Raw genomic sequence first — 23,355 nt, 5'->3', positions numbered from 1 at the left:
TTTTCTGATTTTTACATATTGTAATCTCAGATCTGTGTAGTATGAATCTGTTTTTTGAGATTTATAGGCTCCTTTGAATTTCTGCTTTATCTTTATTTAATTAGTGGCCATAGAAAATAAATTGCTCTTACAAGGTCCTATGTCATTTTTGTACTCAATGCCTAATACTTGGTGAACATTTGGGGTACCGTTTTTAAGGGGAGAAGTGTTAAAATGATGGGCGGTAGGAATTTTACAGATCATCACAGATTCCAGAATTTTCCTTTACACAGATATGATGTAAGTTTGTGATTTAGCCAAAGTTTGGTGTTTAAAGGGCATTCTGGGTAAGAAAACATATTGGGATACATGAAACCCACACACTCCACAATTCCCTCGGTGCCTTGTTTTCAGAAATGTCTGGGCTCAGCAGTTTTCCCTGACGCTGATGAGCCCTGATCTAAATACCTCAACTATCCACGTGGCCAGAATTGATCAATTTGCAAAATCTTGATTTTTGTTTGAGACTTTCCTTTCACGGACAATAGCCCAGCCACACAAGGGGGGTACTATTGCTATTGGGAGAAGTGTGGCAACACTGTATGGTAGGATATTTGTGGATCCATGCAGATACTATTGATATGGGGTGCTTTCACTTTTGTTATGCTCTGACAACTGCATACACGGTGTGCTATACAATAAACAAAAAAGAAAATCAAACTCAGGACTCAAGTGCGACATTTCTGCATTTCCTCATGTCCTGACTTTGTGGTAAAGAAAAGATTCCTGGCGTTCTTATCACCGCACTTTGAAGGTAGTACAGTGAACATCAATTGGTTGTCCTCTGCCTTACAGTAGTTAAGCCCACCAAATCCATGTAGCAGGATGTTCTGTGCAACAGAATGGACAACAAGCTGCAGGAGTATGATGACCATTAAATCAATGGGGTATCACCCACCAAATCAAAGGGCCTGGGTATCAATGATATAAACAAAACAATGGCCCTAGACTATTGATTAGATTGACTTAATCAACAAAGCATTTTTGGTTTAGGAATGCGATTCAATCTGCATTTCAGAAATCAAGCTACATGGGAGAGAAGGTTATTAAATGAGCAATGAACACCATAACCACATTTCAAAATTGTATTTATCAAAAAACAAACTAACACAGTTATTTACAATATCAACAAATTATACTAATACACGGCGCAAGAACTAGAAGAATTGTAGTCAAGAGTGAGAAAGGGGTGCTCAAGTGAGAAGAAAGAAATTCAAAGGCAGTTATAACGTACAATTCAAATATTTACAAAAAAGAGAAAACAATGTCACGCGGTATTGTTTCCGCTCGTTGAACAAGCCTGTCCAAACTATTCAAAGGGAAAATGGGGGGAAAGGAGGGGTACAGGCACATAAATTAAAAAGTGTCGACGTTTCGACCCTGATGCTCTAGGGATTTTTGCTTCCTCGGCTGCGGGTCTTCATCAGGACGTAGGGGGAGGGGAAAAAAAGACCTGGCCGTGATCACACTTGCTGTCTGGATCAGCCACCAAAGCAGCTAGTCAGGTGGTACCTGCTTTCTTTTGGGAACAAACCAGTGGCAATTCCAATTTTACGCCATGTGTCTGTAATTATTCACACAAGCGGCGTTTAAACTCTTTCCCGCATTACCGGAGGGCCCTGGAGGCGCCGGTAGGATACCTTTGATCCACACGACATCGGTTCTACGTTTATACCACAAGTCCAATTTTAATATAGGATCATCTGAACCATGATTAGGTGAATCCGGATGTATGACGTTACAACGCATACTTTTACAACGCATACCGTTACAACGAATTTTTTACAACGCAAAAACTTTTACAACGCATACCATTACAACGCATGTTTTTACAACGCAAGTACTTTTACAACGCATGCCATTACAACGTAAGTATTGGTAAGTATATAATATTTTTTTTTGTAAATTAATTGTAATTAATATAATTTAATTTAATTTAATTTAATTTAATTAATTTAATTTTTTTTACCCTGTACCCCAAAAAACCCAAATTAACCCAACACCCTAAAAATACCCCTGTACCCCAAAAACCCAAAACTGTCCCTTAACCCTAAAAATACCCCTGTACCCCAAAAACCCAAAACTGACCCTGAACCCTACAAATACCCCTTTACCCAAAAACTGAAAACTGACCCTGAACCCTAAAAATACCCCTTTACCCAAAAACTGAAAACTGACCCTGAACCCTAAAAATACCCCTTTACCCAAAAACTGAAAACTGACCCTGAACCCTAAAAATACCCCTTTACCCAAAAACTGAAAACTGACCCTGAACCCTAAAAATACCCCTTTACCCAAAAACTGAAAACTAAAAAAAAACAAAAACATATAAAATATTAAATATAATTATATACTTACCAATACTTACGTTGTAATGGCATGCGTTGTAAAAGTACTTGCGTTGTAAAAACATGCGTTGTAATGGTATGTGTTGTAAACGTTTTTGTGTTGTAAAAATGTCGTTGTAATGGTAGTGCGTTGTAAAAGTTGCGTTGTAAAGGTTGTTTCCCGGTGAATCCTAGCCAGCTTGGAGGGAGTCGCACCTGACTAGCTGCTTTGGTGGCTGATCCAGACAGCAAGTGTGATCACGGCCAGGTCTTTTTTTCCCCTCCCCCTACGTCCTGATGAAGACCCGCAGCCGAGGAAGCAAAAATCCCTAGAGCATCAGGGTCGAAACGTCGACACTTTTTAATTTATGTGCCTGTACCCCTCATTTCCCCCCATTTTCCCTTTGAATAGTTTGGACAGGCTTGTTCAACGAGCGGAAACAATACCGCGTGACATTGTTTTCTCTTTTTTGTAAATATTTGAATTGTACGTTATAACTGCCTTTGAATTTCTTTCTTCTCACTTGAGCACCCCTTTCTCACTCTTGACTACAATTCTTCTAGTTCTTGCGCCGTGTATTAGTATAATTTGTTGATATTGTAAATAACTGTGTTAGTTTTGTTTTTTGATAAATACAATTTTGAAATGTGGTTATGGTGTTCATTGCTCATTTAATAACCTTCTCTCCCATGTAGCTTGATTTCTGAAATGCAGATTGAATCGCATTCCTAAACCAAAAATGCTTTGTTGATTAAGTCAATCTAATCAATAGTCTAGGGCAGGAGTATGATGGCTATGTTGCACTAACTTCTTTTTTCCATGATCACAGGGGGCTTTTCCAGAAGACGCTTAGGGTGGTAGGTTTCAGGGGCTGGGGAACAGTGAAAAGCACAGTGGCCAATGAAAGGTGGCAGCTGCTGGTAATGGACATACACAACCAAAGAAAAGTTTCCGCTGCCATAAACAGACTATGGAGAAGAGGGCTAGGAAGAGAAAAAAAATATTGAGAAGTACAGAGAGATAGAGAGGAGAGGGGGGAGAAAAGGAGAGGAGAAAGAAGGAAAGGAAGAAAGGAAGCAGTGTAAATAGAAAAAGCAGGAGAGAACAGGAGAGACAGAAGGGGGAAAATAGAGAGATGCAGCAGCAAACAGTAATGGTTAGCGTGGAAAATAGCAAGAATTTTCTAATTGTGATTCTTACTGAATCACAATTAGGAAACCGCAATTCCAGATTTAAGAAAACACACATCTTTAAATAAGGATTCTTAGTGGGTCGAAAATCTGTCTACCTCATGAATATTAATGAGGTAGGTTGCAATATGAGACCCATTTGGAATTGCAGTTATCACACATATGCTGGCCTGCTGAGGTCAGCAGGACACCATATCTGTGATTGCTTTCTAATAAAGCAAACTATTTTTTTAACGCAGCCGTTATTCCTTAAAGGAAAACAAGATGTGTTTAGAACAAAACAATGAAATTTCCAAAGATGTGTTTAGAACAAAACAATGAAATTTCCAAGTTTCATTTTTAGGTCTCGCCTACGTAGTGCGCATGCGCTACTAAGAAAAAGACCTTTAGCCATCGCTTCACTTTTGCAGACAAAAACGTGCATGTGTGGCATTGCTTTCAATGGCAACGCAGGAGCGAGCAGCGGCGCCATATGTTAGCAATTATCGCACCTTGCTGCTCGCTCCCGCAAGGGAATCCGGCACAGGCCCCCTCCCCCTGCTGCCGCGCGAGGCGCATACATGGTAAACTTGAGAGCTTTGCACTGGATAATCATTTCACCAGTCGAACTGAAGGAGAAAGCTTCAAAAGGCTTACTGTCACGCTTGAAAATTAAATGAAGTCACGCTCTCCAATTCAGTGTATGCCTACATCTGCATGTTGTTGCTATGTGTGTCGGAGCGTACCTGTAAAAACTAAGTGCCTTCTGGGAGTTGCAATCCTAGCTCACTTCAACTGACTCAACATGTTATGAAGCCAACTAATGCCATTTTAGAGTAATGGCTGTTGTCAGTTTCCATTCGCACACACTTCCAAGTCTCCTGAATGAGATGGGAGGTGTCCCCGCGTGCGGTCCTTACCTCCCACTTGCCATCGCACCACCTATGAAACCCGATTACGGTTGCCTTTCTTTTACCCCAAATGAAACTAAAAGCACGACACAGCTGTTAGACGGCCAGTTGTAATGATTGACAGACCAAGTTACGATCCTACTGGAGGGCTGGCTCTGCGATTGGCTAGAGAGAGCTAAATTATCCGGCCCGAGAAACACACCTGGTCCCACCCTCTGCTCTGCCGGAAGTGATCGTGCCCTCGCCCCGGAACAGATTGATGTACTATAATAAGTAGTTTTATATGTTCAGCTGTGTTCATTGAATCTTTGTAAGCTATGGTCCTTCTATTCTCACTGTACTCAGGCTCACTGACACCAGCACACGGAGCGTCACCGCCAGGAGACTGGTCAGATGAGAGGTGCAGCACAGGCGGACTTAATATAACCATTGGTACACGGACCTGAACATCACCTTGCTATAAGAAAACCAGTGTTTTTCAGTGTATACCAGGCTCTACTTGAAAGGGAGTAGTTAATCTAAAACTCCGTTCTCTCTCCATATTCCTCCATTGGCACCAAACCATGGGTTTGCCGGTGAAAATCCACATTGATGAAAGATAAGTCCCAGCCTCGAAGAAATTAATTTTCTGAGTGGAAGACTTCTCGAAAATGGTTTAAGAAGCAGATTTAAAAGCTTGATTTAAGGTAAAGGCGGTTTTGGGGTTCATCGCCTCGCCAGTCTAATGCCACCCTCGAAACAAAATCATACAATATATACATACATAACAAGCATTTACAATGCAATAGGTCTCGCAGCATTAAAGTTTGAGCTATTGGCATTGTATATTACAATGTGTTGCATTAATTTGTTATCAAACTCTGAATTGTTTTATAAAGATGATTTGCAAACTGTCAAATGTTGCTGAATAGTAAGCAACGTTGTGAATAATATTGTTTGCTAGTCATCCTTGGGTACCAGAGTACTTCACTTGAGGCAGAGGTATTATCTTTAGACTACAGGTGCCGGTGCCGCTTGAGCTAGAAACAGGGCCAGCCACTCACTACTCTGCACTCACCACTCTGCACTCACCACTCTGCACTCACCACTCTGCACGCACCACTCTGCACTCACCACTCTGCACTCACCACTCTGCACTCACCACTCTGCACTCACCACTCTGCACTCACTTCTCACTACTCACTGCTCTGACAAACATCTCTTTATGGTTCCTCTCAATCAAAGCAGCATCGAGGTAAAGTTGCACAGACAGTGGGTTTAAAAATAAAGCGCTTCGGACTTGCTATTCGCGGCTAAACGAGAGCAGTTGTTTCCCACCCATGCTGCAGGGGCTACAGAATAAATAACAGAATAAATAACAAAAAACAATCGTTGCTTCTAATTCTGATAAAATATATCTGTAAACTCCGATGTATATTAGGAAGAGTCCAGCCATGCCTTAGTATCAACGTTTAACAAAGTCATATTTTGTCAAATATGCAAACAGTGTTTTAAAGTGATAGGCAGCTAAAAAGAAAACTTAGTTTAGCAAATAGATGGTTTAATAGTCTCTCCCCTACAACTTTACTTGCATCTTGTAAAAAATAGATGGGTCTGCCGACTGGTGCATTAAAGACTTTTTTCAGACTTAAATGTTAGCAAACTTAACGAATTTTGAAAATTGGTGCGCGGGCTAAGCAGCTTACTGAAGAAAAGCACTCGTGTGTCTGTGTGCGTGCACGTGTGTATGTGTGTGGGGGGCTGTATGTGCGTGCGTGCATGGGCGCATGTGTGTGTGTCTGAGAGAATGCAGCGAGCGCGTTCGCGTGCGCGGGCTTGTTTGAAATCGCCTCCAAGGCGATGCGCGCGGCCAGGATTGTCTCCTGGAAAGGAGACACGGCCACAAAAAGCCAGTGACAGTGTGATGTACGCTCTCGCCCAAGCACGCCTTTGTAACTGTAATGAAAAATGCTTTGCAAACCATCAGCAATAACAAGCCCATACTAAATGAATGTCAGCGCTGCACACACACGCTTCCAATGCCATATAACGAGGTACAAAACAATATTCCGCCGTGTGATAAAATACAATAAGTCTCGCCACTGGCATCTCCGTGTGCACAATAAATTACAAAAGTTAGAGAAAAGACAGTGTCCCGCATTCTGATGCTTTACAAGCGCCTGGGCTCAATTTCAACTTTGCAACTCTGCTTATATAATTTTGTGCGACCTAATAATGGATTTTGTATACCACGTGCTTCAGTATTCCCAGCGTATGTGTGGTCGCTCGGGCGCTGCTGAGTCTGTGCACCATGTGATTTTCTGTGTCTATGCCCTAGCCCAGATTCTAGCGCCTAGAGTCTAGGCGCTTTCTCTGCAGGCCATTTAATGGAATGCGTGATTTTGCATAAAGCCCTCCTACCGCGCATGGCTAACTAACACTGGGCGGCAGTGAACAAAAGATCGAGGCACTCTTTGGCAGAGCCAACAGTTTTTAAGCTTACCCCCAACTTCCGTCTGTGTGCGTTTCATTACCATACGAAAGACAACGGCCAGCACTCCCCGCTCGTGTCAAAACAAACCGGAGAGCAGGCTATACTGAGGCGTCTAACGGTACTGCTAAAACAAGTAGCGTAACCAATTACAATTTGGGCACCATATGTTACGTTGTGAGTTCCAACACCAATTCAATAGAGCTAACCAGGGGGTAAAAAACTGTCTTGTTAATTCCAAACGGTCTTCGCGTTTCTTTCTCGTTCTGCTTCCCCCAACAGTTTCCATAACGCGCCATTAAAACACCCCCGTCGTTTGCCTGCTCCTACCTTACCTCACCTTTTCTGCACACACCCTGCCATTTTCTGTCTGCCCTAACTGTTGAATGCTCAATATCTACAAACTTCCCCGATGGCCTGGCCTGTTTTCTCTCCCCATTTATACTTTCATTACCTACTCCTTTTCCTGGCTTTCTGGAAGCCACTCGCGCCACCACAACCCGATGTAAAACTCGTGCCACCCACGCTTTTCTCTGCTTGCCTTCCATCCCTGCCACCACCAGCCGCCCACCTGAATCTACCTCCCCGTCCACATTTTCTTTGGTCTTTATTTACGGTAGAGATTATGCCTTGAATAGATGCATGAAAATCACTTCTTTCTCGTCCTGAGACTGAGTTGGAACATCCCACAGTGAATTTACGGTTAATGTCCCTTCGCAGTTAGCGTTAAGTTGTAACCTTTGCGTGAGTACCGGAGTGGAAAGTGGAAGTGGGGCAGGACCCTCTCATCGGATCGCTTCCAACCCAAGCAGATAACAACGGCATGGCTTGAGAGTGGCTTTCCTCGCCTCGAGGGCTGCAAACATCGCAGTGCAAGGGAAAGGCGGAAGGCCTGGGAGTCGTGGAAATGCGCTAAGGAGACCTCCATGGTGCACTTAAGTAGCCAGGCTCTGGGTGCACTTAAGTAGCCAGGCTCTGGATGCACACAAGCCGCCCACGCTATACTGAATGAAGGCCTATACTGCCCCTGAAGAGTAACAATTCGCCTGTAAACAAGGGCGGTAACTCGCATTGCAAGGCCGGCGGCAGTAAAGTGCTCCCGCTCTCGAGCCTGTTTACTTGGCCTGCTGGCCTCCACTGACCCTCCCCTCCCCCGTGCACCTGTGCATACTTACCCCGAGGTGACCCGCGCAGAGGCCGGTCCTTGGCGGGCTGGTCCGCGGATTTCTGGGCCCCCGCTCCAGCGGGCTGAGAGGGGAGGGGTCCGGCTCCAGGTGTACTCGCCCACCACTGCCCTCAAATGCATTTATGTGACCTCTCGGGGGCCGACACTGGGCCCCTCCCCCTGAGCGGGTCCCGCGGCGCGCCAGCCTAGAGGCGAAGGACGAGACACTGCCTCCTACGTAGAATAAAAGGCCTACCGACCTACTCCGTAGTGACAGCGCTTTCATTAGGTACGCACAAAGTGCATACTTATTCAAACACGGCTCACCCGCTGGCCGCTGCACGTTTGTTCTCTGTGTGTTTAGTCACGACTCCAACACTGCGCCCGCGCCTCCTGGAACCCAAAGCTCTCTTTGCCTCAACACTTCCACACACGGTTTTTACACTTCGAGCGTTTCTTCTAAACATGAGCGACAGGACGAGCGGATTATCCTATGCATGCCTATTGCAACACGTCTCCATTAGTACATATGTATACATTAGCCGTTTCGGGACACATACTAAACAGATTATCTCGGGGGGCGAAGGGGGTGCATTCAACGAGAATTCCAACCTTCATTTTCAGGCTCTTGGTTTTACGGACTCAGACGCTGCATTGTGGGAGTTGAAGTCTGTCAATAAAGCCCAAAGCTAAAAACACGTCGGTGTCAAAAGTTAAAGCAGATTTTCTAATCTTTTGAACTTTTTTTTTTAACTAACCTGCAGTTTGGGTCATAAACAACTACTAAATGATACGCGTGAAGTTAGGACACGTGAGCAGCCAGCGACTTCTCGGCGCATTCTTTTAAACCCCTAATCTACCAATCTTGGGGAAATTCTGCATCGTGCTAAAGGAAGTTTAACGGGCCAGAAGCGACCATGATGACGGTCCACAAACGAATACATTTTGAGCACCGGTTACTTGTAAGCGATAAACTAGGGATGGGCCTCCAACACCCAGCTACTCCACACACAGCTATACAAACTCCTTCCGCGATGTGTCCGGAAGTCAGGCAAAGTCGCCTGTGACGGGGGCGGGGCTGCGTCTGCACCGGAAAAGAAGGCAGGCGGAGTGAAAGCGTCTCGGGACGCCAGAAGGAGAGCGGAGTCCCTCTACATTGAACTAGTAAGTTGAAAAGAGGGGGGGGGGGCTCGGTGCACTCGTGTGTGTGTGTATGATGTGTGCGACGGCGTGTGTGTCTGTGTGTGTATGTGCATGCGTGTGTGTGGTGTTTTGAGCTTCCTAGGAGACAGCGCCTGGCCGCAGCGCTCGTTCACGAGCGCGGGCTCGTTTGAAATCGCCTCCAAGGCGATGCGCGCGGCCAGGATTGTCTCCTGGGAAGCTCACATGCCAACAATAGGGGCTTGGCGGAGACGCGCTTCGCGCGGCTAGCCGAGACCTAAAAACGGGATTTGGGCAGTCCTCTTCATCGATTTGAAAGTGCAGTTGTTATTCACATTTTGTTGTCGCTCACCGCAGCATAGAGCATGGTGCAATGGATCAGCCTACTTCAGCCCAAACACTATGAGTGTTGTCATTTTGTCTGATCATATGTGCATAGTAGACTGAACAAGCATTGGCATAGCCAATAGGTCTCGCCTTTGGGACCTTATAAGTGTTTAGACATGCAACACTTGATGTTGTTGCAGCAAGGATATTGTGCTGGATAACTAAACACTTGTAAGGTCCCAAAGGCGGGACCTATTGGCTATGTCAATGCTTGTTTAAGAGTAGGCAGTGGTCCAGTAGACAGTGTTCTGTCGGACCACAACCTGCTCTGGAAAAAAAATATTTTTTACATTCTCAAATGGGAAGGGATCCCTTGGGGACCTCTTCCTATTTGCGAATAGGTAACCATACCTTCTCGGTGTCAGTAAAGAATGAATGTTATGCAACCTGAATTTGGTTGAAAAACATTCATACATACCACTGCGATTCTGAATTTGGAAGGGACGTCCTAAACACACCCCTTCCAAATACCAAATTACTAAACCAAATTGCAATTTAGTATTAAGTTACTGATTCACAATTTAGTATATGTACATGTGGTGATTTTCCTCCTGGGCCCACTTTGGTTCTCCCTTTATTGCACGTATTAGCTGTTTTAGGCTCTCTCTGCTTTGCACAGCCAAACATAATAAAAAAAAAATTGTGACATGATATTATTTCAGAAATAAGCTGCACATATTATTTGTTATTTAGTGACACTTCTTGGGATTTCGTACACGGTCGAACAACATTGTGTACTGCTTTTTTGTGCCCGGTCAGCAACTTCCCCTAATGCTTTTAGACATAACACAGTAGTACAGCTGTGTTTTTCTAACACAATAGTTGTTATATAAACCATGGGGCAGATTTACAAGCCCCTTGCATTATTTTTGAGTCATTTTTAACAAGGGGAAAATTATGCAAAAGTGACACAAGGGGCTTGTAAATCTGCCCCATGTGATGCCCCCTCGGAGGGCAGAGAGGAGAATTCCAGCAGAGAGACCTGTCCTGGAATGGAGGCAGCTGCCTTGCGTAAACTGAGTTTACACCTATGTTGTGGACAACCTAACTACACACAACAGGTATGGGAGCCGGTGCTAACTCCAGAGATCACTAATATATCCGTGTGCTCACATAGTGAAGATAGGCCTAGATAGATATTAATAGTAATGTTGATTACGTTGCTTAGTTGTATTTGTTTACTTATCGCAGCACACCTGTTTCAAAATAGACTACGATAGTTTCAATAAATATATTGTAAACTTACTTTGTGTCTTTCATTTGTTTACTATGGACATGCATGAGTGAGAAATGAAAGGCGACGATCTGCTTCTCTGAAAAGGTTAGGAGTTCAGGTGAGTCACTGTGAGCTAGTCGGATTTGGGCCTACAGGTAGGAATGTGGATGAAACTCGGTCCCTACATTATGATGCCCCGTTCTCCCAAGGCACAATTCTGTTTCCAAGCAGAATCCCAGCAACATACATTAGAAATTGTTGTTTTTACGGTGGCAAACTGGCCGATTCTGCGAAACAGCCTGTTTCCTACTGCAAAAATGTTTGCTCATATGCCCCCTAAAGTAATATTAAAAAAAACACCCTGCATAGTAGTCTCAGAGTTCTACTAAGGTCCAACCATGTACATGATCCACATTGCTGTTTACAAATTGCTTAACTATGGCATCTCTTGTTATTTGTTACTTCATGTTCTAGCTGAGAAGTGCTGAGAAGTGCTGACGCCTTCTCCTGTAATGCATTACTGCCATGTCTACATTTGCGCATACAGTCGCTGGAAAGTCGAACTTACTTACTGAGAAGTCCAAGATCTATATGGAGGTGATTAGGCGTTCTATTGTATATTTAAATAAGGCAGCCTCTTGTCTGTTTCATAGCATTAAGCTTAACTTGTACCTTTAGTAATGATGAGCAATCCCTCTGCAAGTAAGTACTTTACATTTCTAGTACACATGGCAGACTTCCATGCTTTTTACAAATACCACTCATAAAAGTACATGCTCGTCCAAGCAATGTTAGGTGACACCCTCCATGTGCCTATGCAAGCAGAATCAAAGAGAGAGGTTATCACAGAGCAGGATTCTAGTTTTAAACTGTGAAACCACCACTCTTTGAAGGATATACTCTAAGCTCTCTGTAAATTCATTTTAAATTAGCTGTGAGTTAAATTAAACGTTCATGTATGAGGTTATTAGGAAATGCCACACTTTATGAATAAGCTTATATTTACTAATGTTAATTGGTTTACAGTTTATCCCTTTGGGTTTTCCAGATATGATGATTTCCCGATATAGAGTGTCCCAGGTAGGACATCCTCCAGTAATGTTGAGTGTCGAGCCTGGACATACACCACCTCGGGTAAGCAGGGTGAAAAGGAGAGCTCTGAGCTGAGGCCAGCTTATTTTCTTTTTTTTGAAGATCTTCATCAGGTCTGCATTTCACAAAGCTTGAACTCTAGGAAATACATAAAGTCAGCCGACTTTACAACCTTTACTCCTCTCTACTTTAAATCCTATCTAATTGATTGAGTTTAAAGTTGGATTGTGGAAAGTTGATTGAGTGTGCTTTAAGATGTACCTTAAAACATATTCCTTGAAGTAGAATCACACAGCGCACAACCCGAATAGCGAAATCAGAATATATATGGCACTGAATATTGAGGACAGAAAATTAAATCCAAAATATTGACAGGTAGGTGAGTATAGATTTTTATACCTTACTCAACGTAGATGAACCTACATGATATATATATCTTCAAGGGGCGTCGATGTGAAGTTAGGAATAGTAAATTTATACTTCCTTATATGCACTTATCTTTTGACTTTCTTTCCTCGATATTCTTGCTCCACGATATTCTGGGGGTGAATATTTAGTAGTACATCCAATCACACTAATAATGAAAAAAATCACCCAAAAACATTGTGTACTTTAAAACCTTGAATACTGTACCCTTTTCCCTACAATTACTTGGGAATGAATATATCAACAGTGCACAGCTTTAAAGTTTGTTCATAGCTGAGTTTGTTGGTTTCAAGCCAGTGGGCTGGAGGTCGACACACGGGACGCCGATTTTGCCATTACTTTGATTGTATCCAAAGCACATTAATTACGGAACCACCGTGACTTAAGCAGCAGTTTCCTGCACTAACATATATTGTTTCACGTTTACCGTGTGCCGTTCTGAAGATTTTCTATTAATACATGAATTTTAATCGGATATTTACTTCGGTGCCCAGCAACTGTATCGTTGAGACTGTTTTGGTTCAACTCATCATATAGTGTCACCTAGTATTTTGCAAGATTGCAGTTCCTGAGAAGTTTCTTAACTCGCTGGACGAGGGAGCGTGTTTTTTAGCATAGGAGGTACCTACCCCATGTGTTTACGCTTCAATAGAAACCTCTGAGAACTGTTGGGAAGACATTTCATGTAACCCTGATGAAGGTGGTTTAATCATGTGATCCACCGAAACGCGTCGCATTAACAAAAAGGAGGATTGTGTTTCAATCATTGAGAAAATAATTTTGACACTTCTGTTGAGTTTAATTTTCTGTATTTACCTCCTTTTACATTGATAGGAATTTATTGTTTCCTTACTTTTAATGTCCTTCCCTCTTTTTTAATTATTGTTGAATTATTGTTTTTAAACATTGCATTGTGTAATAAATTGTCCAGATCTTTTCATAATTTCATTTGTGTTTTGCCTCATAAGTACAGTATTTTTTAGTCTATATGTTTTTGGTTTTAATTCTGTATTGAATGTTTGTCACTTTAATAAGGTGCCCCAAAGGGAATTTTCCGCTTGACTGAATAGTCTCCTTGGTACCCCATCCCTTTGGCTGTGGGGTCCCTCTCTCTTTTATTAGTGTTCATAGCTGAGAGCCATGACCCCTAAAATATATTCTTGGCTATTTTTAAGAAGAAGAAAAAGTAAAATGTAAACAGGTTTGTCTGTCTGCAATACATTAGTATGAACAGAATTATGGATGGCCCTCGCTCAAACCCAAGTTCCTGGTTTCCTCATTACCAAGGTGATAGGTGCCTCTTCTGACTTCCTTCTGCATTGATGATGGTCTTGGGGACAGAAGACACAGTCCGGTGGACTGAAGACCTAGTTAATGGAGAATACCCGTCTCACATTTAAGTCTCCTTTTGGAACATTGCCAAGGCTTGAAGTTCCAATGGATTGTTTACCTATGCACGTAGTGATGCACAATCCTAGCAGTGCGAGTATTGGTCAGGCAGCCCAGCACCTGGTCAGGCAGTGTCACACCAATGGCGGCCATTTTACAACACAATGCAAAGGTCAGGAAGTGCAGCCACAGACTCATAGGCCAGTTAGCGCATTGTATCTGAAGGAGCGGCCATTTCATTTACACAAAAAATAATATCCAGTTTGCAGGGACTTTAGGGAAATTTGTGGATGTATCTCAGACAAAGTGTGAGAACATCCAGTGACTCAGAAATTATTAGTAATTTTACAGTTATTTCCCATTAAAAAAGAATTTTGTTTGAGGTTCATCTCACAATTTGTTGCTTCAGAAACAAACACCTTAGCAGCTCTCTATCTAAGTTCTACTTGGTTGCTAGTGAAAAGTGTGCTTCAATATATGAATAACATACTTCAGTCTGAAAACAAGGATAGTGCATTCTAAGAAAAGAAGTAAATATATTTGAGACTGCTTGTTCTGAAATTGTCTTCCTGAGTTACCAGGTGAACCACCATTAAGGTGGACAGAGTAGTAGAGTATCTTCTATTTACTTAAATGCAGACTTTATTAAGTTCAGGGCAGACAAGAAGAGATATTTATTTGAGCATTCGTTGATCATGGAAGGTCAGGAAACATTTGGGACTTGCCAATTACCGTCCAATGAGGGGGGGAACATTTAGCCTAATCTCAAGAAACCTTAGCGAGGTTGGAAAACCATTTCCGTTAGCTACTGTAAGGAAATAGACTCTTTGCAGGTTCCCCACTACCCCACACTTTTCGCCCTCAATTGGACTACTAGATGCTATTTTTTTGACTCAGAGAGTTCACTGTGGCCTGCTAACCAGACCTCAGTGCCAATGTTCTAATCACTTTCAAAGAATATGTCAAATTGGATACCCCCAATTGGCAGAGACTAACTTATTTATGAGTACCTAGTATATGGTACCCAGGGCATGTAAGGCAGGGTGTCCACCCAGGGCTATAGCACTGATTATGCCACCCTTGTGTGACAAAGTACAACATGGTTTCCAGCCTTTCACTGCAGACTGGAAGGGCAATGATCACATTACTAGTTTGACTTAGCCATTTAAACTAATGGCAAAGCCACCACTTCCCTAAACAATCTATGTTAGTCTCCCCTAGGGAAGGCCTTTCTGGCCCTGAGGCAGGAAGCTGTATATTATTAACTACGCCATGTATTTTATATATGGCCTGACAGAAGCACTTCCAAATAGTTGTTTTGCTATGGAAGAATTATTAGTCCCATTGGCTAACACAAGGTTACAGGCTGACCCCTCAGCTTGGCTAACTTCTGAATGGGACTACTTAGATGGGTACTGTATGGTATCAAATTCATCGTGGCATTAAACCCCACTTCATGTCCAAGTCAGATTTAATGTCACTATTAAAGAAATGCAACTTTTAGAAAGTTACTACTCCATGACCCGCTTGTCTAGTGGCCTCACACAGTCACTGGCCACCAGACAGCTTTCTGCCCTACATGGGAGTCAATCAATCAATCAATCAGAACATTTATAGAGTGCGCTACTCATTCGTGAGGGTCTCAAGGCGCTTGGGGGGGGGATGAAGCAGTTACTGATCGGACAGCCAGGTCTTGAGGAGTCTCCTGAAGGTCAGCAGGTTCTGGGTCTGTCGCAGGTGGATGAGGAGGGTGTTCCAGGTCTTGGTGGCGAGGTGGGGGAATGATCTGCCACCGGTGGACGTGGATGGTGGCGAGGGCAAGGTCTGCGGAGCGAAGCTGGCGGTTCGGGGTGTAGAAGGTGAGTCATTCGTTGAGGTATGCCGGTCCAGCGATGTGGAGTGCTGTGTGGGCGTGGGTGAGGAGCTTGAAGGTAGTGCTCTTGTTGATCGGGAGCCAGTGCAGGTCTCTCAGGTGGACGGTGATGTGGTTGTGGCGGGGGATTCCAAGGATGAAGTGCGCGGAGGCGTTTTGTATCCGTTGGAGTCTTTTCTGGAGTTTGGCCATGGTTCCAGCGTAGAGGGCGTTGCCGTAGTTCAGCCTGCTGCTTTCGAGGGCTTGGGTAACCGTCCTCCTGGTGTCGGTGGGGATCCATCTGTAGATCTTGCGGAGCATGCGGAGGGTGTTGAAGCAGGAGGAGGAGACAGCGTTGACTTGCTGGGCCATAGAGAGCGTTGAGTCCAGGATGAAACTCAGGTTGCATGCATGATTGGTGGGTGTCGGAACAGCTCCCAACGCAGCTGGCCACCAGGAGTCATCCCATGCAGAGGGGGTGGAGCCGAGGATGAGGACTTCCTTCTTGTCAGAGTTCAGTTTCAGACGGCTGGTCTTCATCCACTCTGCGACGGCCTTTATTCCCTCGTGGAGGTTTGATTTTGGCGGTGGCTGGCTCCTTGGTGAGGGAGAGGATTAGCTGGGTGTCGTCAGCGAGATGATGTTGAGGTGGTGTGCTCGGACGATGATGGCGAGCGCTGCCATGTAGATGTTGAAGGGGTCGGGCTGAGGGATGATCCTTGGGGTATGCCGCAGGTGATCGTGATGGCTTCGGATCTGAATGGGGGGAGGCAGACTCTCTGGGTTCTGCCTGTGAGGAAGGAGGTGATCCAGTTCTGAGTTTTGTCACAGATACCTGCGTCGTGGAGGCGTGTGCGTAGGGTGTGGTGGCAGATGGTGTCGAAGGTGGCCGAGAGGTCCAGGAGGATGAGGGCCACGGTTTCGCCATTGTCCAGTAGGGTCCCTGTGTCGTCGGTGGCGGCGATGAGGGTGGTTTCGGTGCTGTGGTTGCTGTGGAAGCCAGATTGGGTGGAGTCCAGGATGTTGTTCTCCTCCAGGAAGTGGGTTAGTTGTCTGTTGGTCGTCTTCTCAATGACTTTCGCCGGGAACGGGAGCAAGGAGATGGGTCGAAAGTTCTTGAGGTCCTTTGGGTCCGCCTTAGGTTTCTTGAGCAGGGCGTTGATCTAGGCGTGTTTCCAGCTCTCCGGAAGGGTGGTGGTCTCGAAGGAGCTGTTGATGATCTTTCGGAGTTGGGGTGCGATGATGGAGCTTACTGTGTTGAAGATGTGGTGGGGGTCGGGGTCGAAAGGAGAACCGGAGTGGATGGTGTTCATGATTTTGATGGTGTCTTCGTCGTTGACGTGGTTCCGGGAGAGCAGGAGGTCGGTGTGTTGGGTGGGTGTTGGGTCGGGCTGTCGGCGTCTGTCGTCGGTGTGTGGGTGTCGAAACTGTCCTGGATGTCTGCGATCTTGCGGTGGAAGAAAGTGACCAGGGAGTTGCAGAGTTCCTGCGACGGCGGGATGTCATTTGTGCTGGAGCTGGGGGAGCAGAGTTCTTTCACAATGCTGAAGAGCTCTGTGCTGTTGTGTGCATTGTTGTCGAAGAGTTCCTTGAAAGAGATCCTTTTGGCGGATTGGATGAGATGGTGGTGCTTGCATCTGGTGTTCTTGAGGGATGCGTGGTTGTCTGGTGTCTGGTCTTGGCGCCACTGCTTCTCGATTCTTCAGCAGGTTTGGTTGGAAGACTGGAGGTCGGCGTAGAACCAGATGGCTCTTGTGTCGATACACCTGTTGGGGGGTTTCTTGATTGGGGCGAGGGTGTTGCTGCAGTTGTCGATCCATTGTCTGAAGTTGTGGGCAGCTGCACTTGTGTCAGAGGGCTCGGTTGGAGTGTCTCGGGTGAGGGTGGTGAGGAGCTGGTCTTGGGTGACTATGTTCCAGTTGCAGTTGGATGTGCGTGGTGTGTTTCTCAAAGGAGAAGTGGAGGCAGTGGTGGTCGGTCCAGCGAAGTTCGGTGGTGTAGCTGAAGGTAATGTGGTTGCTGGCGGAGAAGAAGGGGTCGAGCGTGTGTCCGGCGGAGTGGGTGGGCGTCGTGATGAGCTGTTTGAGTCCGAGGTTGGCTAGGTTGTCGATCAGGGTTGTGGAGTTGCTGTCGCTGGGGTTCTCGAGGTGGAAGTTCAGGTCTCCGAGAAGGATGTAGTCTGTGGAGGCGAGGGTGTGCATGCTGATGAGGTCGGCGATGTGGTCGCTGAACTGTGGTCGGGGTGCCGGGGGTCTGTAGACAAGGGTCCCTCTGAGGGTGGTGTTGTGATCGACGTTAATCTGGAAGTGTAGGTGTTTGGCCATGCTGAGGGAGTCTTCGATGTTGGTTGAAATTCTGATGATCTTACTGTGGACGATGGCGATTCCTCCTCACGGATTGTTGTTTCGGTCCCTGCGGGTGATCTTGTAGCCGTCCGGGATGGCTACGGCTATGTCGGGCGCCGAGGAGGCGTTCATCCATCTCTCCAGCAGGAAGGCGACATCCAGGGACGTTGAATCGAGAAGGTCCCAGAGTTCGACAGCATGCTTGTGGACTGAGCAGATGTTAAGTAGTATGCATCTGAGACTGTTGTGGCCTGCTTTGGTGGGAAAGGCAGGACGTGCCGGTGTGTGCTGGCTGGTGTAGCTGCACTTACAGCAGTTGAAGGGTCCATGGGTGAACTTTGGGCTGGCCTGGAAGCAGGTGGAGGATCAGCCGGCGTTGAGTGCATGGAGGGTGTTGGCATTGTAGCAGCATCGGGTATTGCAGCGTACGCAGGGGCCAGGGGGTCTGGCGCTGGGCGCGGTCGAGGCACGGATGGGCGCAAATGGGCTTGCCTTAGGCGCGCCTTCGGCACGCCAGCGGCACCAACTGAGCGCGTCCAATGCAGGACTGCACAGCAGTTGCCATATATAGGGAGGGTGGCGGAAGCAGAGTTCGGGAGGCGGGAGCGGGGCTGAGTAGGGGCAGGGAGGCTGGAAAGTGGGCAGAGGTGAGGGGAGTCAACAACACAAGAGAACAGTGGCAAGGGGCCAAGGGGAAGTAATGAACCAAATACACTAAATTAAAGTAAATAGCCCAGAAGAACAAAACAGTGCGGGCAATGCAGGGGCAGCAGGGAAGCAGAGAAAAAAATGGACACAGAGCAGATACAATGCGAGACCTGGTGAGCAGCAGGCTCGGACCCTGTACGGCGGAGGGACTCTGTGCTGGTGCTGTGGACGGAGCGGCTGAGTGGTGTGCACAACTCCCAGGCTTAGGAACAATAGCAGTCTGCTACAGGGTGAGGTGTTACCTCCCCTTCGCAGGAAGCTACTGAGGGTGTTAGCCCAAATGGTGAGCTTCAAAGGCAAAGCTGCCTTTGGTAGGCAACTGGCGATCACACACTTGAGGGACAGCTCTTTTTTCAGGTAGATGAGCTGGCGGCTCAAACAATGAAGGGCGACCAGCAACTCCTAACATCTGAGGAAGAGTACAGGCATCTTGAGAGAGGGTAGAAAAGTACACTCTGGGATTGCTAGATGCCACACATATCCGGAAAGGAGGGGGCCTGGCAGACCATTTACTAGTGACCACATAATCTTCCCCATGGCACTTTCTGGGAATAAATATGGCACCCCAGAGCCCCTGGATCTCAGATGACGTCGGACTGGACAAGGACAAAGAAAGAACTGCCCTGCTAACCCCTGGACTTGGCGAAGAGAGGCTGCACCATCTGATGGACCGCACCTGAGGCACCTTGGCCTAGCAAAGAGAGGACTATACCTGTGGCTCCTAGCTCAGGGAAATGTTGTGCTCCAGGCCAAAGAAGTGAGTCCAAGGGTCAGTTTTTGATCTCCTGGAACATGCACAAGGGCCTCATAGCTGAAGTAGCGCAACTCAGCAAGTCAGTAAGCACTTCAGAAGAATCTCCACTGACTGCCGCTGAGAGCCTCAAGAGAACAATCCGCGGTAGCCAAAAGTTGCACGGAGTCAGCTGGACCTGGGAGTGCCATCTGATTCCACAATGGTCGCTCAAGAGGGAAACCAGCCTCCACCAAGGGATATCTCTGGGACAGCTTTGGACTGAGACCGGCGGCTCAGCTGCAGCTGACATTCTTGTGTCTCAAAGAGGACTTCAAGGGGCCCGACCTCAGCGGCCAAAGTCGCCCCACCTGCCCCGTGGACTGAGGAATAACTGCGATGGCATCCCCGACGACCGCAGAGCACGGCGACCGCACAGCACCCAGAGCATTCTTGAGCATCTTCCATCTCCTGCATCTGCAGCATTAGGACCACTCCATTAAAATCTATGGCGGTTGTGTGGTAAAGTTTGGAACTTGACTAGAAAAAGCTCTGGAGGCCATAAGAATGTCCAAAAACTAATTATTGCCCCCCCCAGACCTTCTCCCTTTCTGATTTAGTCACCAAACTGGTCTGGAGTAGTCGAACTTAACTCTTGTAAACTGTTCAAAACTGTACAGACCTTACAGTTACCAATGCTTGTTTGCAGTTAAACAAAGCATTCAAGTTTTCTTTAAAAATCTGAATCTTTGGAACCCTCCAGTGGACTTTACTCATTTTGGTCTCTAAAATTCATAGAAATATATTATTTTTATAAATTACTGTCAGAGTTCTCTAATGTGTGTGTCTTTCCTATTCCGTTGTTTGCTACTGCTAAATGCTATACACTAGGGGACAGATTTACAAGCCCCTTGCGCCCCTTTTATGCCGCCGTTGCGTCACTTTTGTGACGCAGCGGTGGCGGAAAAGAAGCGCCATGGTGCAGGGTACTTACAACGTGACGCATCTGGGAGATGGGTCACGTTGTAAAACCCTGCGCCAGAAGGAGGTGTTCCTGCGCAGGGGGGGGGGGTGTTCCGGCGCAGGAACGCCTCCTAAAAGTGGCTGAGTGAAATCTACAAGATTTCACTCAGTCACTTTGGGGCCCATGCTGAGTCAAAACCCTGCGCCTGCTTGAAGCAGGCATAAGGATTGACTCAGCATTAACAAGATAGGGCCCCCCCGAGCCTTGCTGGAGCTATGTCGCGCTTGCGATGCAACTCCAGCAATGCACCGCTTTTACGGCACAGATGCGTCACGCATCTGTGCCGTTTTTGCCCATTGATGCGCCGCATTGTAAATGCGGCGCATCAATGGTGGCGGAGGCATGGCGCACAATAAGTGACGCATCCCTGCTGATTTGCAGGGATGCGCCACTTATTGTAAATCTGCCCATCGGTTCTTTGTTCAAGCTCGAACCCTTAGATACACAGGGTTCAGCTAAGGTTTTACGAAGGAGCTTGACTTGCCCCAAGATTTTTTTGTGAGTGAATTACACGGTAAGGCAACACAGCCATACCATACAATACACCCAAATCCTCACAGCTATCATACTTAATAGTGAGATGTCACTATTTTTTCTCAAGGGAACAACACACTGGTGAATCTTTAAACATGTATGTAGTTTCACCCCGTGAACTGGAAGTAAAGTGTGAGTTTGAATCATTTACAGAGCAGTAAATAGGGGATCAGCTGATCACAAAGTGCTACAGCTAAAGAATTCAAGAAAAACTACTGATTTGTTAAAAAAAAAACCTCAATGTATGAAGCAGTGGAAATAGCAAACAGCACAGAAATCTGAAAAAAAGCTTCATAATAATTGATCAAATCATTTCAAAAGAGTGTGTGCAGTGTCAAAAATATGAAAGATAGCTTTAAATGAGAAGAAGTGCATGTTACTGAAGGGTTTCAAAGCAACTTGTTGCAACGTTTAAGTTTTACTAAACAAGGAAGAGGAACTGCAATAAGTCTGGGATGGTGGGGTACATTGGTAGGGTGTTCATAGCGAGTAAGCACAGAGTAGTGGTGAATATTGTTGCAGAGGACAGCAAGCCCAAAGAAAATGTAAAGAATATGATGCTTGGTGTGAAAGTGAGTGAAACTGATTTGTCACAGTGCAAGGAGCTTGTTGTTGTTTTTTTAATTGACGAGGTAAAAGCTCTACTAATCTCAGAATGTGATACCATTACTTCAAAGGACACACTTGATAATTAGAAGCTATTTAGAGAGCTCCAACCTCCAGATGTCAGTCCTGGGGGATATGGAGGTACTAAAATTTAGCTTTTGAGTTACATCGAAGGACAAGTAGCTTTCATACAAGTGACAATAGAGCTATTTGGGTGGATGGTCACCTGCTACCTCGAATAGATGAAATGCTAAGCATGCTTAGCAGTGCAAGTGGTATTTCAAAGTTGGACCTGCGGGTGGCCTATCGTCAGATTGTATTAAATAAAGAATCTAGGCATTTAACAGATATGGTCACCCCTGATTATGTCTTCCAGCTCTGTAGGAGGCTGCTCGAGGGCTTGGTGTTTCAATATCTGAGAAACAAAGTCCTGAAAAGTGTCTGAGGAGTTTTAATTCTTCAGGATGATGTTTTGGTATATGGCAAAGGTGTGAGTGGGCAAGTGAAACAGCTAAATGAAGTTTTAGCCAAAATGTACAGCAGGAGATTAAGGCAGAGAAAGGATAAATGCATCTTTTCCAGTACATTCACTGGGAATGGGAGCAGGGAGATTAGCCGGTAGTTTTTGAGTTTGCTGGGGTCGGCTGAGGGTTTTTTAAGTAGTGGTCTGACTCTGGCATGTTTCCAGGCATCTGGAGCTGAGTATGGTTGTGAGTTCCTGTCCTGGCCGATCCTTCAGTTTCCAAGGTTGAAGATGTGATGCGGGCATGGGTCTGTGGGAGCTCCCGAGTGGAGGAATTTCATGGTGTAGGTGGTGTCCTGGGTGGAGAGGATGTTCCAGGTGGTCAGAGTGGTTCGTGTTGGTTACAGTGGTGGTGTATTTGTCAAAAAAGTCCGTAGGTGTGGGTTAGACGTTTCTGTATATGACTGTGGTCTTGTCGTGGAAGAAGTGGGCGAGGTTGTGGCACAGCTCCTGTGAGGGTGTGATATTGTATCCGCTGGCATCCAGGTTGGAGAATTTCTTAAAAATGCTGAAAAGTTCTTTGGTGTTATTGGTGCTGGGTTTAATGCGTGCGGCAAAGGCTGTCTTCTTTGTTGCTGTCAGCAAGCAGTGGCAGAGGTTGAGGAAGGTCTTGAAGGCTGCCCTCTCGGAGGTGTCCGTGCTGGTGCGCCATCTCCTCTCCAACTGTTTGCTGTCGCGTTTCACTGTTCTGAGTTCTCTGGTGCACCAGCTGACATTTTGGGAGGATTTTCTCTGGATGTTGCTCTTGATAGGGATGATGCAGTCTGTACAGTTGGTGATCCAGTTGTTGAAGTGTTCACTCCCTGTCGAGGTTGGTGGTGGTAGCAGGGTTGGAGGTGTTGAGGGCATTCGTCCAGATTTAATTCCACCTCCGGTTGGGCTTGTTGGTCATCTTGGGGGTGGCAGTGCGGGGCTGAAGATTCTGAAGTGGACGATGGAGTGATTGCTCTGTGACATGGCTGTTTTTGACGCAGTTGCTGAAGGTGAAAATTGGGTCCAGCGTGTGTCCTGCAGTGTGTGTAGGGTCATGAACGATCTGGGTCACTCCGAGGCTACTCATACTGTCAAGAAGCTATGCTGTGTTTTTGTCGTTGGGGTGGTTGATGTGGACATTTAGCTCATTTAGGAAGATGTAGTCCTTGGAGTCTAAGGCTAGGGGCACTATGAAATCAGCGATTGTGTGGCAGAAGCTGGAGCGTGTGTCTGGGGGTCTGTATGCGAGGGTGCCTCTGATGGTTGTTTTGTCATCCGTGTGCAGCTTGAGCAAGGTTTATTTTGTG

Source organism: Lissotriton helveticus, chromosome 2_1, assembly GCF_964261635.1.
Source record: "Lissotriton helveticus chromosome 2_1, aLisHel1.1, whole genome shotgun sequence".
Lineage (NCBI taxonomy): Eukaryota > Metazoa > Chordata > Amphibia > Caudata > Salamandridae > Lissotriton > Lissotriton helveticus.
This window is presented reverse-complemented; position numbering follows the sequence as displayed.